Genomic DNA, 14020 nt, shown 5'->3' on the forward strand with positions numbered 1-14020 from the left:
TTACTACTTTATCCTGCTAAGAGGCAGCTTCTGGAGTAGTAGTAATTTCTAGCTTACATTCATTCACTTCCTTGTAAATCTCCAAGATATCACTGTGTAATAAATCAGTTCTCCCTTACCTATCAGGAATATACAGAAACAAAATATGAGTGATTCCAGCCATCCTCCACGACCCACTCAATTTACCAGTGGAGACTGGTGAGATGCAAGCCAAGAAATAGTGTAATAAACACAATACAACAATTTTTAAAACAGCAGAATCTACATAAAATCCATATACTTTATCAAGCCAGGCCATCACATGATCTTATATTCTTGTAATCCTCATCCTCATTTCTTCCTAATCCTACCCTCCTTCTGATACCATCATTCATAGTGCTATATGTGTGGGCCTGACTTGGCAACTCCTTTGCTTCTGATGTAGTGTTTATTGCAGTAAGCAGCATGCCCCAAACCTGAAAGCACTACTGTGTATTTAAACTGTAAATTTGTCAGCACAGGGACATGTCTTATCCAAAGTATCGTGCATATTTATGGTGCTGAGAACCCCACTTCCCTGCTACCACACACATATACAATAAAAATTATATTGCTATTTTTTGTAGTAGGTTCCTTTAAAAACAATTCTGTTCTTTTCCTTTTGTCTCAGTCTTTGATTTAGAGAAAATCAATGAAGAATAGAGCAGATGCTACTGCCTAACCTATTCTGGACCAGCCCCCTGTCTGAAGTTAAATATTTTAATAAGTGGTCACTTAATTTTTGGATGTTACCAAAGTTGGAAGTGATGGAGGCTCAGAGGATATGTACTTCTGTCACTACATACTCTCATCCATACTTCCACTTATATTCCTGGAGCCTTTCAAACCATCACTTTATGACCGAATACTCTAACTGCATTCCACCTCTCCATGAATCAGAACAGCAAACCTATAAACCTTCACTTAAGTTTGCTCTATAGCTAACTCTCAATTCTCCATTTCATGTGGTCAGAAACCACACCACATCCCTTTTAACCAGGGTAGAGTCAATGAGCTATACTTGCCATAATGACTCAGCAGGACTCAATCAGCATCTCTCTGGTGGGTTCCCTCACCCATTAATGGGTGAATCAATGTAAGAACCTTGCCATTCAATTACAGAAACACTAAGGTTCAAACCCACTCTTAAAAATCTTATTGTATCCTGTTATTTTAAAAAAAATATTTTTTTAAAATAACCCACAAAAAACACACAGCAACCAACAATTACAGACTATAAACAAGCCCCTTAAGACAGAATATTCTTTAGCAAACCTTCTACCAGTAGTAAATAGCCTAAAGCCTCAAATAGATCCACTTTTTTAGGTGAGCTTGATTAAGCTAATAGCTTTGGGGATAGTTATGCAGGAAAATGTTTGTCTGTAAGACCATAATAGAGTAAGATCAACAGAGCTTTGAGATAGTTGATTTAAAAACAACTAACAAATCATCCAAAGACCATAACTTGGTGGTGATGCGGGACTTCAACTTTCCAGACATCTGTTTGCAAAATAATATAGCAGGGTACAGATTATCCAACAACTTTCTGGAATGCATTCAAGACACCTTTTTTATTTCAGAAGGTGAGGAAAGCAACTAAGGGAAAGACTGTTCTAGATTTGATTTAGACAGCGAGGGTATGTCTACACTACAAAGTTAGTTCAAACTAACGGATGTTAGTTCGAACTAACTTTAATAGGCGCTACACTAGCGCTCCGCTAGTTCGAATTTGAATCGAACTAGCGGAGCGCTTAGTTCGAACTAGGTAAACCTCATTTTACGAGGATTAAGCCTAGTTCGAACTAGCTAGTTTGAATTAAGGGGTGTGTAGCCCCTTAATTCGAACTAGTGGGAGGCTAGCCCTCGCCAGGTTTCCCTGGTGGCCACTCTGGCCAACACCAGGGAAACTCTATGCCCCCCTCCCGGCCCCGGACCCCTTAAAGGGGCACGGGATGGCTACGGTGCCCGTGCCAGGTGCAAGCCTGCCAGCACCCAGCCAGCAGACCCTGCACCTGGCACGGCACAGAGCCACCCACCCGATGCCCCCCAGCCCACCCCCTCTTCCCGGGACCAGGTTGGCGGCTCCCGGGAGCTTGCCCTGGACCGCAAGAGGCGGGCACCTTCCTGGGCTAGTGCAGACATTGTGGACCTCGTCCACGATCTCCGCACTAGGCACAGGAAAGTGGCCGTCTAGGGCAGGAGAGCTGCCAGCCTGGCCACCCAGGAGCAGGTGTGCATGAAAATCAAGGGGGTGCACTGAGACCCCTGATCCTGAGCCCTGAGCTTACAATGGCCGTCCTGGGTCAGACCAAAGGTCCATCTAGCCCAGTAGCCTGTCTGCCGACAGCGGCCAACCCTAGAGACCCTGGAGGGGATGGACCGAAGACAGTGACCAAGCCATTTGTCTCGTGCCATCCCTCTCCAGCCTTCCACAAACTTTGGGCAGGGACACCACTCCTACCCCCTGGCTAAGACTACTCCATGGACCCAACCTCCATGACTTAATCTCACTTCCCTTTAAACTCTGTTCTAGTTGTAGCCTTCACAGCCTCCTGCAGTGAGGAGTTCCACAGGTTAACTATTTGCTTTGTGAAGAACAACTTTCTCTTACTAGTTTGAAGCCTGCTACCCATTCCTTTCCTTTGGTGTCCTCTAGTCCTTCTATTATGGGAACTAATGAAGAACTTTTCTGAATGCACCCTGTCCACCCCACTCATGCTTTTAGAGACCTCTATCCTGTCCCCGCTCCATCTCCTCTTTTCTAAGCTGAACAGTCCCAGTCTCTGTAGCCTCTCTTCATCTGGGACCTGTTCCCAACCCCTCATCATGTTAGTTGCCCTCCCCTCTCCCAGCCTTTCTCTTCCCCTCTCCCACCTCCTTTTCCCAGTCTCCCCCAGTTTTGTTCAATAAAGACAGAGTCAATGTTGGAAGAAACGTTATCTTTATTTTGTACATCAATAAGAAGGGGGGCTAGGGAAGGGTAAGTGGAAGGAGGTGAGGGAGGAATGGGGTACGAGCCCCCGATGGGGAGGACTGGACTGGCTCTGCAGGCTTCTGGGGGTGGAAGCTCTCCTGCAGCCCCCCGATTGCCCCCTCTCCCCAGATGGCAGCCTGCGGCAAGTGCAGCCGGGCTGATGGCCGAGTGCTGTGATGTGCCCAGTGTGGGTAGTCCGGGCAATCCAAGCCAGGACTGCTTTGCAAGCGGGGCACCCCTTAGAACTGTCTGTCCGGGGTGGGGGTCGGGACCCTTTAAGCGCAGCCCTCGGCTAGCCTGAGACAGCATCTCCATGCTCTAAGTCCTCCTTTTATGCCCTGCCAGCACTGCTTCCGACCATCCTTAAGCCCTGTTCAGGGTCCACTCAATGTGGACTTGCTAGTTCAAATTAGCAAAACGCTAATTCGAACTAGTTTTTAGTTCTAGACGCGTTAGTTCGAATTAGCTTAGTTCGAATTAAGTTAGTTCGAACTAGCGCTGTAGTGTAGACGTACCCCATAGGGAGGAACTGGTTGTGAATTTGAAAGTGGAAGGCAGCTTGGGTGAAAGGGATCATGAAATGATGGAATTCATGATGCTAAAGAACAGTAGCAGAATAAAGATAATAGATTTTGAAAAGGCTGAGTTTAGCAAACTCAGGGAGTTGGTAGGTAAGATGCCACAGGAAATACCTCCAGAGAGCTGGGAATTTTTCAAACAGCAATTAGTTAAGAGCATAAGAACAAACTAGCCCATTGCACAGGAAAACTAGGGAAGTATGGCAAGAAACCATCCTGGCTTAGCTAGGAGATTGTAAATGATCTGAAACTCAAGAAACAGTTCTATAAGAAGTGAAAACTAGATCAGAAGAAGATTGAATTTGCATATTTTCTTTCTACCGTTCCCTGTAGTCTAGATGAGGCCTGATTGAGATCATGACTTAGGAAGCACTGGGATGAGGTATACCTGGCCAGGCTGTGCCACGTGCCGCTGCCTCTCCCCCACTCTGTGGCCCTCCCCCCTGCTTCTCCAGCACACTTGCGAATGGTAGCCACTGCACTCACCAGACAATCCCTCGCCAGCTTCTGAGGATGCCCGGGACACATCCTGACTTGTTCTGGGCCAGGAAGGTGAGGTCTGGCTGCTGTCTTCTGCCACCTCCTCCTCCTCATCCGAGGACCGGTCTCTCTCCTCCTCCTCCTCCGGTGGCCTGGGTTGGACCACTGGGGTGGCCACCGCCGTGTCCACCTGGGCCAGCAGGGACTGGTCCCTTTGTCCCCCAAGATCTGGTGTAGGCGGTGATTCTGCAGACAGGCAGTGGCTCCGCCACCCCCACGTTTGCTGGCCCGCACATAGGTGAGGCGCAGGTCCTTCACCTTGGCCCGGACCTGTTCCAGGATCCGGGCTGGGTGTCCCTTTGTGGCCAGAGCCTGGGCCATCTGGGCAAAGTTGTGCGTAATCCTCCTCCGGGACCTCAAGTCCTGGGGGGCCTCCTACTTTCCCCAGAGGTCCAGGAGGGCAGTCACTTCAGCGGTGCTCCAGCATGGAGCTCACCGCTTGGTGCCCCTTGGGCCTGCTGAGTGCTCTGGGGTGGCTCCTCCGTGGGGTCTGAGGGACCTGGCTGAGGCTGGGCAGCTGCCATTCCTCCCTCTGGCTGCTACCCAGGCTGCACGAGGCAAATGGCTGTGCTCCTTGCCTGTGCCTTTAAGGGGGGGGACCAATTAGGGGGAACCAACGAGTGGTGATTGCCTGTACGGCATGTCCGAGAGGCCACCTGTGTTTTTCACTGGAAGCCAATTCTTGCGTAATTCTATGCGCTTGCCGAAAGTCCACATTGCCCTCTTGCGCAAGAGCGCCTGTGCAAGAGAGCTTAAGCCTGATCATGTAGTCCTGCTTTGAATGCAGGGCATAGGACTAGATAACCTACTGAGATCCCTTCCAGTCTCATACTTACAGAATAGTGCTCACCAAGAACAGAGTTATTGATGAAGGTATAAATGTCCTGGTACTGGGTAGGGATGTAACCTTTTAACCAAAGCCCGGCTAGGCTGGAGCAGCTCCCCACCCAAGGTGCGATGGGCCTGACTTGGCCGACCCAGCCCCTGCCCGTAGCTGGCTCAGCACGACCTGACTGGAGCAGCTTGCAGTGTGGCGGAGCTGGAGCGCAGAGGCCTGCTCCAGCCTGGCTGGGCCCACTGCCCACAGAATCCAGGTTAAGTGGTTAACCAGTTAAACATCCCTAGTGCTGAGAGCCATTCTTTCAGACACACACACAGCCTCTCTCCCAGCTTTCCCTCCACAAATATAAATCTCTCGTACTTAATATGTATTCACCACTAGTTGAGAAATCTGAACAGATTTTAATTATCTGTGGAATACCACATACAGCTCTTTACCTATTGTCCAGTTATCCTGACATTTCAGTTTTCCCATTTATGTATAAAGAAGACTGACAAAACTAAGATGTTATGAATTTTATATTAAGTCAGTGTTTCATTTTCAATTTCATTATTTCTTCAGTCACAGGTCAGAGGTCTCACATGTGATCTGCATGGCTCATTGAGCTATCCGCCAACTTCGGAGCTGAACTGGCCAGCCAAGTAGGAACTGAAAATTATCAAAATAGCACCAAAATAAATACCAGGGCAGCTTTTCTTGTATTAACTAAGGAAGGAGGGGAATTCCTCATCTCTAAAAATTTTTCTTCATTCTTCTAACTCAGTTTTTATTCCCAACAATAAAGTTAGGCAAAAAAAGTTCTCATTTAAAATACATATACAGTAAAATTCCTATAGTCCGGCATCCAACTGTGTGGCACTCCCGATACTCTGTCATCCATATGCCAAGCGCTCCTGACCAGCTGATTAAAAAGCCTGCCACTCAGCACACGTGCTGGCTGTAACCAGAGGGAGCATAAGACTGGGGGGGGGGGGGGAAGAGAGAGTGGGATCGTGTTACAGTATGGAGAAGAGCGTTTTGCTTCAGCGAAGTGGAAGAGACTCGAAGAGGAAAGGGGAGGAGAGAGGGAGGGAGATTGTGTCCTGGCCCGCTGTTAAGCCGTGCAGTTGTACCGGACCTCCCGATTCTCCAGCAAATCTGATAATCTGGCACCACCTAGGTCCAAAAGGTGCCGGATTATCGGAAGTCTACTGTATATCTCCCCCCACCCCCCCAGACACTTTAATGTTTCAAGAAGCATGCTTAGGTGTAGGGGCTCACATTTGAAATGGTTTGAACACAATTAATTTAGACTGGTTTGTACTTATTGTACTTCAGAGATTCAAAACAGATCAAGAATGGCCGTTCTTGCACAAAAACTTGAGGAGTGTCTACACTGCACGCGCGTTCTTGCACAAGTAAATTTACAGTAAAGCATCAGAAGAGAGGGCTTCTTGTGCGAGAGTTATTCCTCTCCCCACGAGGAATAAGCCCTCTTGTGCAAGAGCTCTTGCACAAAAGGGCAGTGTGGATGGGCAACAGGGGTTTCTTGTGCAAGAAACCCCTGTGGCTAAAATGGCCATCAAAGCTTTCTTGCTCAAGAGAGTGTCCACACTGCCATGGATGCTCTTGTGCAAAAGCACATGGCAGTGTAGACATGCTCTTGTGCAAGAACTTTTGCGCAAGAACTCTTGCACAAAGCAGTTCTTGCGCAAGAAGCCTGCAGTGTAGACGTAGCCTCTGGTCCTGGCACTGCAAAATCTGATCTGAATGGAAGATCTTGTGCTTGCACTAACCTTTGTTGGATTCTGTCACCAGTTGGGATCAAATTACAGAGTCAAGGCTTTAGAAAAGTAGAGTGCCATACCAGGTACCTCCAGTTTTTTCAATTAAGAAACATATTGCAAATATGATGCAATGATATCTCCCTACAAATATAAAGTGACATTTCTTTAAGTAGCAATTCTCACATGCAAACAATTGAGAGGTTTACCATGAGTATCTGGCATGCAATTATAGCATATTAATCTACTGGAAAAATTTAAGCAATAAATCCTACTTCTGAATATATTAGGACTCTATAATATACCAAGTAAAGCCTATATGAAACTTTTTTCACTAGCCTTGACACTTATCCTCAATTTGGCAATAATTCACCAGTTCCAATATGTAGAGGTGCTATTTATGCCAGCATAGCTGAAGATGTGTAGATGATTTTGCAAAATCCTGTCAAATGCAACATATGCAGACATTTTACTATTTGATGACGAGTCCGGATATATTTGAGTATTTCAGTCATATAAATGTACCGATTGTCAGTTTGCCCTTTGCTGTAATGTAAAAAGAAAATCCAATACTTCATTCCTCTTAGGAGCCTTATCAGAATTTAAAATGCAAAAGGATAAAACAGAAACAAATGAAATGGTGGTGGGTATCCCAAGAGAAAACAGAATTCAGTTTATATTCCTTTCGATTTTAATTGCTCGGAAATTATATTTTCAAAATCATTCAGCAAATGAAATGGCTTCCACTCTGTTTTGTAAATTATTTTCACATTTTTCAGGGATGTACCCAAATGACTGTAATGACATACCAAGCCCTAAGTCCCATTCTGATTATATATTCATTGAGAACAAAACACCTTGTATGATGTAAAAAAATAGCAACCTCTTGACCTGCTAATTTATTTATTTTTGTTCTCATCTGAACACCTGCTGATCTGTACCCTCTTAATTCAACAGCACTTTCCCAAGTGGGAAAGAATCTTAATTACTCAGCATCAAAAAACAAACAAACAAAACCAAACCCCCACTACATAATTGCAGGTGGGAAGAGAAGATTAAAATAAGGAAGGGGGGGGGGGGGAGTGATGAGTAAAAGAACAATCTCCAAAACATTTCTGGAAGCCTACATTTGGAAGTGCTTTCCACTGCTTGGCTATATTAATGTTATTCCAGGCCCCAATCAAACGTTCAGCTGTTCCAAGCCTCAATCCTCCCACTCTGCCTTTCCTCTCATCAGATAAACTCTTCCTCTCACACTGTCAGAGCAGATTATTTTCTTCTTCACATCCAGAGTTCTTTTCTTTCATTCCAATTGAAGCTATCCTAGCAAGAGGCTGATCCACAGCAATCAACTTGGCAATACACAGCCAGCTTCTGTCTGACTCACTGTTGCAAATACCAGCATTTGATTCAGGATTCATTTTCTGCACCCATTTGTGCCAATAAACCAGATTACTGGAACATTTACTGAAAGTGAACACAAGAAGGGCAAGAGCATGATAAAACACAATTAATTAAAATATGAAGTTTGAGAACATTTTTATACTATTTACCAAGTTCTACCTGACTATATATGGAAACGGTGTATTTGAGGACATATATTGAGTAGGGTGAATATTTCCTAGAAACTGTCACTGTTTTACAATTGATTGGGCTGTTAATTAGTATCTTGTATTTTCAGCTAAGACTTCATTACGCTTCATATTTGGAGAAGCAGTTTAACCTTATGAAGGGTACTTGATCTGACCAGAACAGGAGGAGTGGGGGAGAATTGAGCAGTTCCTTGTTGGGTAAAAAGGTTATATTAAGATTGCTGAACAAAAGGGAGTCTGTGTGAAGAAATGATCCCGGAAACAAGAACACGGATAGCAGAGTGCTCTCTCTCTCTCCAAACCTCTCCCCAAAAAACTACATTTTGTGAAAAAAATAATTATTTTATATTTTGTTTCATTCCAAATTGGGACAAACAAAATTTCAGTTTTTCATAAAACCACATTTTGAAAAAAAGGTCTGTTTGATAACATTTTGTTTTGACATTTTCAACAAGTTTCAAAACATTTAGCTGTAGAAGAAGCAATGTCCAAGGGGCCATTCTGATGCACACTTTCTTGGCATCACTCATGACAGAGGAGGGAAGAGAGGGGCTTTGACACTGAATCCCCCCAAAATCTTCATACACGCTACAAAAAGGGAGCAGGGTAAAACAAAATGAGTGGGGGTGGAGGTGAGGAGAAGGGGTGATCCCCTCTGTGCTTTCTAAGGAGCCACTGGCACTCAGTCATCTGAAAGTAATTCAGTGTGAAGGTAGCCCAGCCAGATGCGGCCACTTGACATGGATGTACTCAGCAGAACACAAATTCCCATCAGCCCCTTCCCCGCTGCATGTCTTCCCTCTGGCCAGGTAAGGGGAAGTTCCTGTATCAGGAACTGTTTGGGCTCTATACTGGGACATGTGGCTATATGGCAAGCAAGGAGGAGCTGCAGGGAAGCTGAAGAGGAACCACTTGGCAAACAGGGAATGGTAAAAAAGCTGCCGGAACTGGGAACAGAGCTACATAGGGAACAAGCAGTGATTACTGGACTTTACAGCCATGTGCATGTTTGTGTGGGAATTATGTGGGAGCAGCAGTAGATGGAGAAGGGAGAAATTATGGAGGTTTCTAAATAAAACAGAAGCTTGTTGAAAGTTAATAATTATTGACCCCACAACCATTTCTTTAGAATATCCTTTGGCACACAAAGAGGGCACTCCCACAAACTCCCCAAAGCAGGAGGAGAAGATACACAACAGTTATATTGCAGCCGATTCTTATTATAATACACACAAGCGCATACTATGTGTGGTGGTGAGCCAGCAGGGGGCAGCAGCAGTAAAGGCGCCAACAATTGAAGTAACCAGTAAAAGCTAATGTAGTCCCCTTACTAAAGGCGCCTCTGCTTATTCTCTGGGAAAATCCTGTATGCTGCAGTGTAGCCCCAGAGACTACAATTCCCATGAGTCCTGGAGGAAACCAGGAAAGAAGTGACTTTTGTTTTGGAGATCTGAGTGTCTCCACGTGCGTGGAGGAAGACTCAGCAGCCTATGGACTCTTCCTTTTGTTTTCTGGAAAAAAAAGAGCCAGGCTGCTGTGGAGGAGTTTTTATCCAGTCCAGGAGCTGTTATGTTGCAGTTACAGACTGGGATAGAGAGCCTTTGGAACTGGGATCTAACAGGCTGCTTCTGATTGCTCTAAAGGGGAGGCCCTTTGGCTGTACTTGTGGCTAGAAGCTACTCTGCATCCCTCACACAGAAGGAGACTGTGAGTAACTGGGCATCTTTGGGAAAATGCTGCCTGGGACAGACCTCAGAGATTCAGACTAACTCTGGGTTCAAAGAGAGGCAGAGAGGCCAACCAAGCTGCTGCATAGCTTGGACTCACATACACACTACCTACAGAGAATCTCCATTACAGCTGCAGTTCTTCAAGCGCGCCCATGCAAGCAAGAGTCTGAGACTTTGAGTCCAGGGGTGTGCACACTCTGGCTGGGATAAATATTGGCAGTGCAAATGGCAGCTAGATAAGTTCCTTTTACTTCTGTGTACTTTGTTAATTGATGTTATTCACTGTTAATTTGTTAAATCCTGTTTCTGCAAGTTAAGTAAAGGTTGTTCATTCTAATGCAATCTATTAGATGTATATTATTTATGATTTGTAATTGTCGTTCTGGAGTTAGATCTAATTTATTGCTGGAATAAGTTTATTCCTGGAGGTTCCCAAGGGACACCAGTAAGTGTGTACAGGGCCAGCCAGGTGGAGGCACCACCATCGTACATTCTTTATGAGCAAGGGACTGCACCGAGGGGGTGAATAGGTTTTCCCCAACCAAACATCACCACCACTGAGGTACTCAGGATCTCCTTTTATGTCAAGACCATCAGGGGCCCAGGCACACCTGTGAGTGTGACCTGCTCCCGAGTAACCCAGGGAGGAAAAAGAGGGTTACACTAACAACCTAAAGCTTAAGGGGGAACTCCTTTATTCCTTTTCCTCAGTGTGTGCAAACAGGGTCAGCTTGTCTCCCAATCATGGTTGTGGCCTCAAGCCACCATCCAAGAAAGTCTCACCTCAGCTCAGGCCTGGAGGTGCTCCCAGGCCCCCATGCCACAACAACCCACTCCTGTTCCTGCAGCAACCTAGTATCATCCTGCATCTGCCACCTCTCTTGAGCCACTTGTGAGGTGGGGCAGACTGTGCCTATGCACACATGCGAGAGGGGCTGGGCTGCAGGCCTGATGATGGGCCGGGAGATGGAAGGAGGCCAGGGCTGGCAGTTGTGAGATGGAATCCTTTGTTCCCTCCATCCACACCTGTGTATGTTGCTGCCGAAGGTGAGGATGGAGAGAAGGAGACCCTGATTCCCGCCCCTAGTACACTGTCACCAGTGGTGTATAACATCAATCCCATTAAGTACCAGTAACATACCAACTCAGAGGCAAGCACTGTCAGGCCTTCATCAACTAGGCCTTGTAGATGCTAGAGTTGGTAGGTCCCCATAAGCACTCAGACTAAGGGAAAAAGCATTTGACTTAGGCTGGCAGGAAAAGGTTGCAATATCTGGAAGTTTAAACCGTGGCAGTTCAAAGTGTTTTTTGTTTGCATCTTGAGTGGAGTGCTGTGGAGAGTTAAGGTTCTTCAGGCTTAGTTCTTTGGGTACCCTCTTCAGTCCAGTTTCTATTAAACAAATAGGGGCTTGTCAGGCTCAGCTTTAGTCAGTTTCATGGCCACAGAACAACTGCATTCATATTTTCCACTACAATCTGTAAAGTGATGCTGTTTGATTTAGCTGGCCAAGCCATGGAAAGCATTGGTGGTGTTACTATCAACCTACTCTCTGTAGTAGATAAGTGCCCATTTGATTTTATGCAAGTTGTCAGCTAACTAGGGGCCTGTGATAGTTGTCTATATGTTTTTTTATCCCTGATATTGATACCCTTTTTAAATCATGCTCCAGACTCAGCCTCCATTTGCAGAGCAGGCAAATGGCATGGCTCTCGACACCTGTAACAAACTGGAAATGATCCCAGACACACAAAGAGGCTTCCTTTTTGCATTTTGCAGGAAGGGGTTGGAGTAGCTGGTAAATGTTGCTGTATGGTATCATGTTGCCCTACTCCATATAGGAATTTCCTTGTTTTCCCCATACAAAGGACTTTTTGGCATTACATTTTGTATATTAAGAGGGTACTCTAATTGGCTTTTGACTATGTCCTCCAACTGAATACAAAACATCACCTTTGCAGTGTGGACCAGCCATTGTCCTTATGAACTATTTACGCAAGTCCATGCAATACTCATGTTAAGCACAACGTAGACCAGAGCCCAATTAGCGTGACATAAGCATTACCCTGATCTGGACAAACTAATTAATTTTACATGACCATGCTTATGATATTTCTAACTCCAATGACTTCATCCCTCTCACGACCATCTCCTACACTTGTAGTACTCAGATGAGTCCCAGGGAAATATTCTTTGGCAGAGGACTTGTCTGCCGTAGCCAAAGTGGATTCTGCTAGCTCCCTTACTTCAAGTTATTCATGCCACAGAGCTGCTCCACGTAGACCATTTCTGGAAATTTGCCCATATTTGCACCTTGAAAAGAGTTCCATGGAAGAATTCTGCTTGCAGTCTCCCAGATCCACTAATGCAGCTATCACCGACAGCTGTGGGAGCAAAGAGACAACATAGCCAATTGGCCTGGCATCAGCCTCAGAAAAACAGATTTTTTTTCTTGGTTCCCAATATTTGAGCACTTGGACAGAAACAACTGAGGCTTTACAGTCCCTCTTTTCATCTTACAAAACCAGGGGTTGGAGGGAAGGGGCACATATCAAGGGGATGGTGGGTAGAAGAGACGCAGGCTTTGTAGGGGTGATTTGAAATCAACAAATTAAATAATTACTGCCCCACAGAGCAATAGGGCCTCCACAGGCTAAGAGGACGATTATCAGTAACTTGCTATGCTAGGGGAATCCTCTAAAAAAGCTGCTGCAAAAGAAACAGTGTTTTGTCTTTGCTTGCTAGTGCTGCGGTGAGCAAGTGGTTAAGCAGAACTAATAAGAAACAAATAAGCAAACAATATGCACTCAGCCAATCATAGAACCCAGGGGGCAACATGTGACAGACCCAAGGGAAACGGAAATAACGCTTAAGTGGAAACTCTAAAGCTCACAGCCAGGCTTTTGTTTTTAATTAATTGTCACTGCACAAAAAAATTCCTCACTGGTGTAACTGACAGTGAAGACCCAACACAGTAAGGTCCCAATGCTGCAAATGCTTATGCAAGTGGTTAATTCTACTATTTTGATTAATCCGACTGGTCTCAATGGGACCACTTCTAGTAGAAAAGTAAAGCAAGTGTAGGATGTGGGCCCTAGCGATGAACACAGAAATACATACGCTTTTATATGGTAGGTAGATAAACTCAGCTTGCCTCTCTCCTTGTATAAATGCTCAGAGGAAGGGTAACGAGATGAACAAAAGGGAGGAGGATGGTTGACAGAAGAAAGAGCCCCACATTCAGAGGTTGAGACCTATTCGGGAGGATTTTTTCCCTGTTAACATTTTGCTTATCTTAAACTATTATACTTTCTTGTGACAGCCACTAACCCTCAATCCCCAAGACTTCACTGGCAGCAACTGTTTTTTTAAGCAGAGTTATTCCACCAACTGACATGGACTCAGTCTTCTATTTTGTATTTTCAAATGCTAACGGCAAACAGAACTCCTCCCTCCCCCAAGTCATTATTTTTAAAGTCTGTTTTATATAAATTAAAGGAACCAGAAAAAATACGCACGTTATAAGTTAAATTTCATTGCCCCTTCACCATATAAACATTCATTTGCTATGCTAATGACAGTGTTTCTGCTCATTTAGAACGCACAGAGGAAAGGTCTTTTGATCAGAGCTCTCATTTTTCATCACTTTGAGTGACAACTATGCTAATTATTATAAAACCCATTGATCATCCTTTTCTGCTAACTAGAAAGCATTGACATATTTTCTGTGACATTATTTAACATGCAAGTATATGAAGTAGGGATGCAGCGTCTAATAGGCTAATTTTTTATATCCATTTTACTTAAGATACTTTTAGCAATTACTTGAAGACGACAACTAACAACTTTGCACTGTCTGTGGAAATAACAGGAAAAGTTACCTAAGGACATGAAAACAAATGGGAGTCATTTCTACCCTGCCAGAAATTTCATTTTTGTTTATAATCAGGACATCTCTTCCTGAAATCAATTTCCCCAAAAAAGTC

The 14020-nt window shown here is 44.9% G+C and overlaps 1 protein-coding gene and 1 long non-coding RNA gene across 2 annotated transcripts in view; both read right to left on the minus strand.

The window, feature by feature from the left end:
- The window catches only part of XKR4 (XK related 4), a 287786-nt gene that overhangs the window by 194771 nt on the left and 78995 nt on the right, over positions 1 to 14020 (minus strand). The gene's annotated exons all lie outside the window — the stretch shown is intronic.
- LOC142827065 (uncharacterized) lies at positions 7422 to 13377 on the minus strand. Its single transcript, XR_012901450.1, has 3 exons — positions 13155 to 13377; positions 12281 to 12418; positions 7422 to 8181 (listed from the first exon to the last, which is right to left on the minus strand). It is a non-coding gene; the product is annotated as an uncharacterized LOC142827065 (long non-coding RNA).

This window comes from Pelodiscus sinensis, chromosome 2, assembly GCF_049634645.1.
Source record: "Pelodiscus sinensis isolate JC-2024 chromosome 2, ASM4963464v1, whole genome shotgun sequence".
NCBI classification, from domain to species: domain Eukaryota; kingdom Metazoa; phylum Chordata; order Testudines; family Trionychidae; genus Pelodiscus; species Pelodiscus sinensis.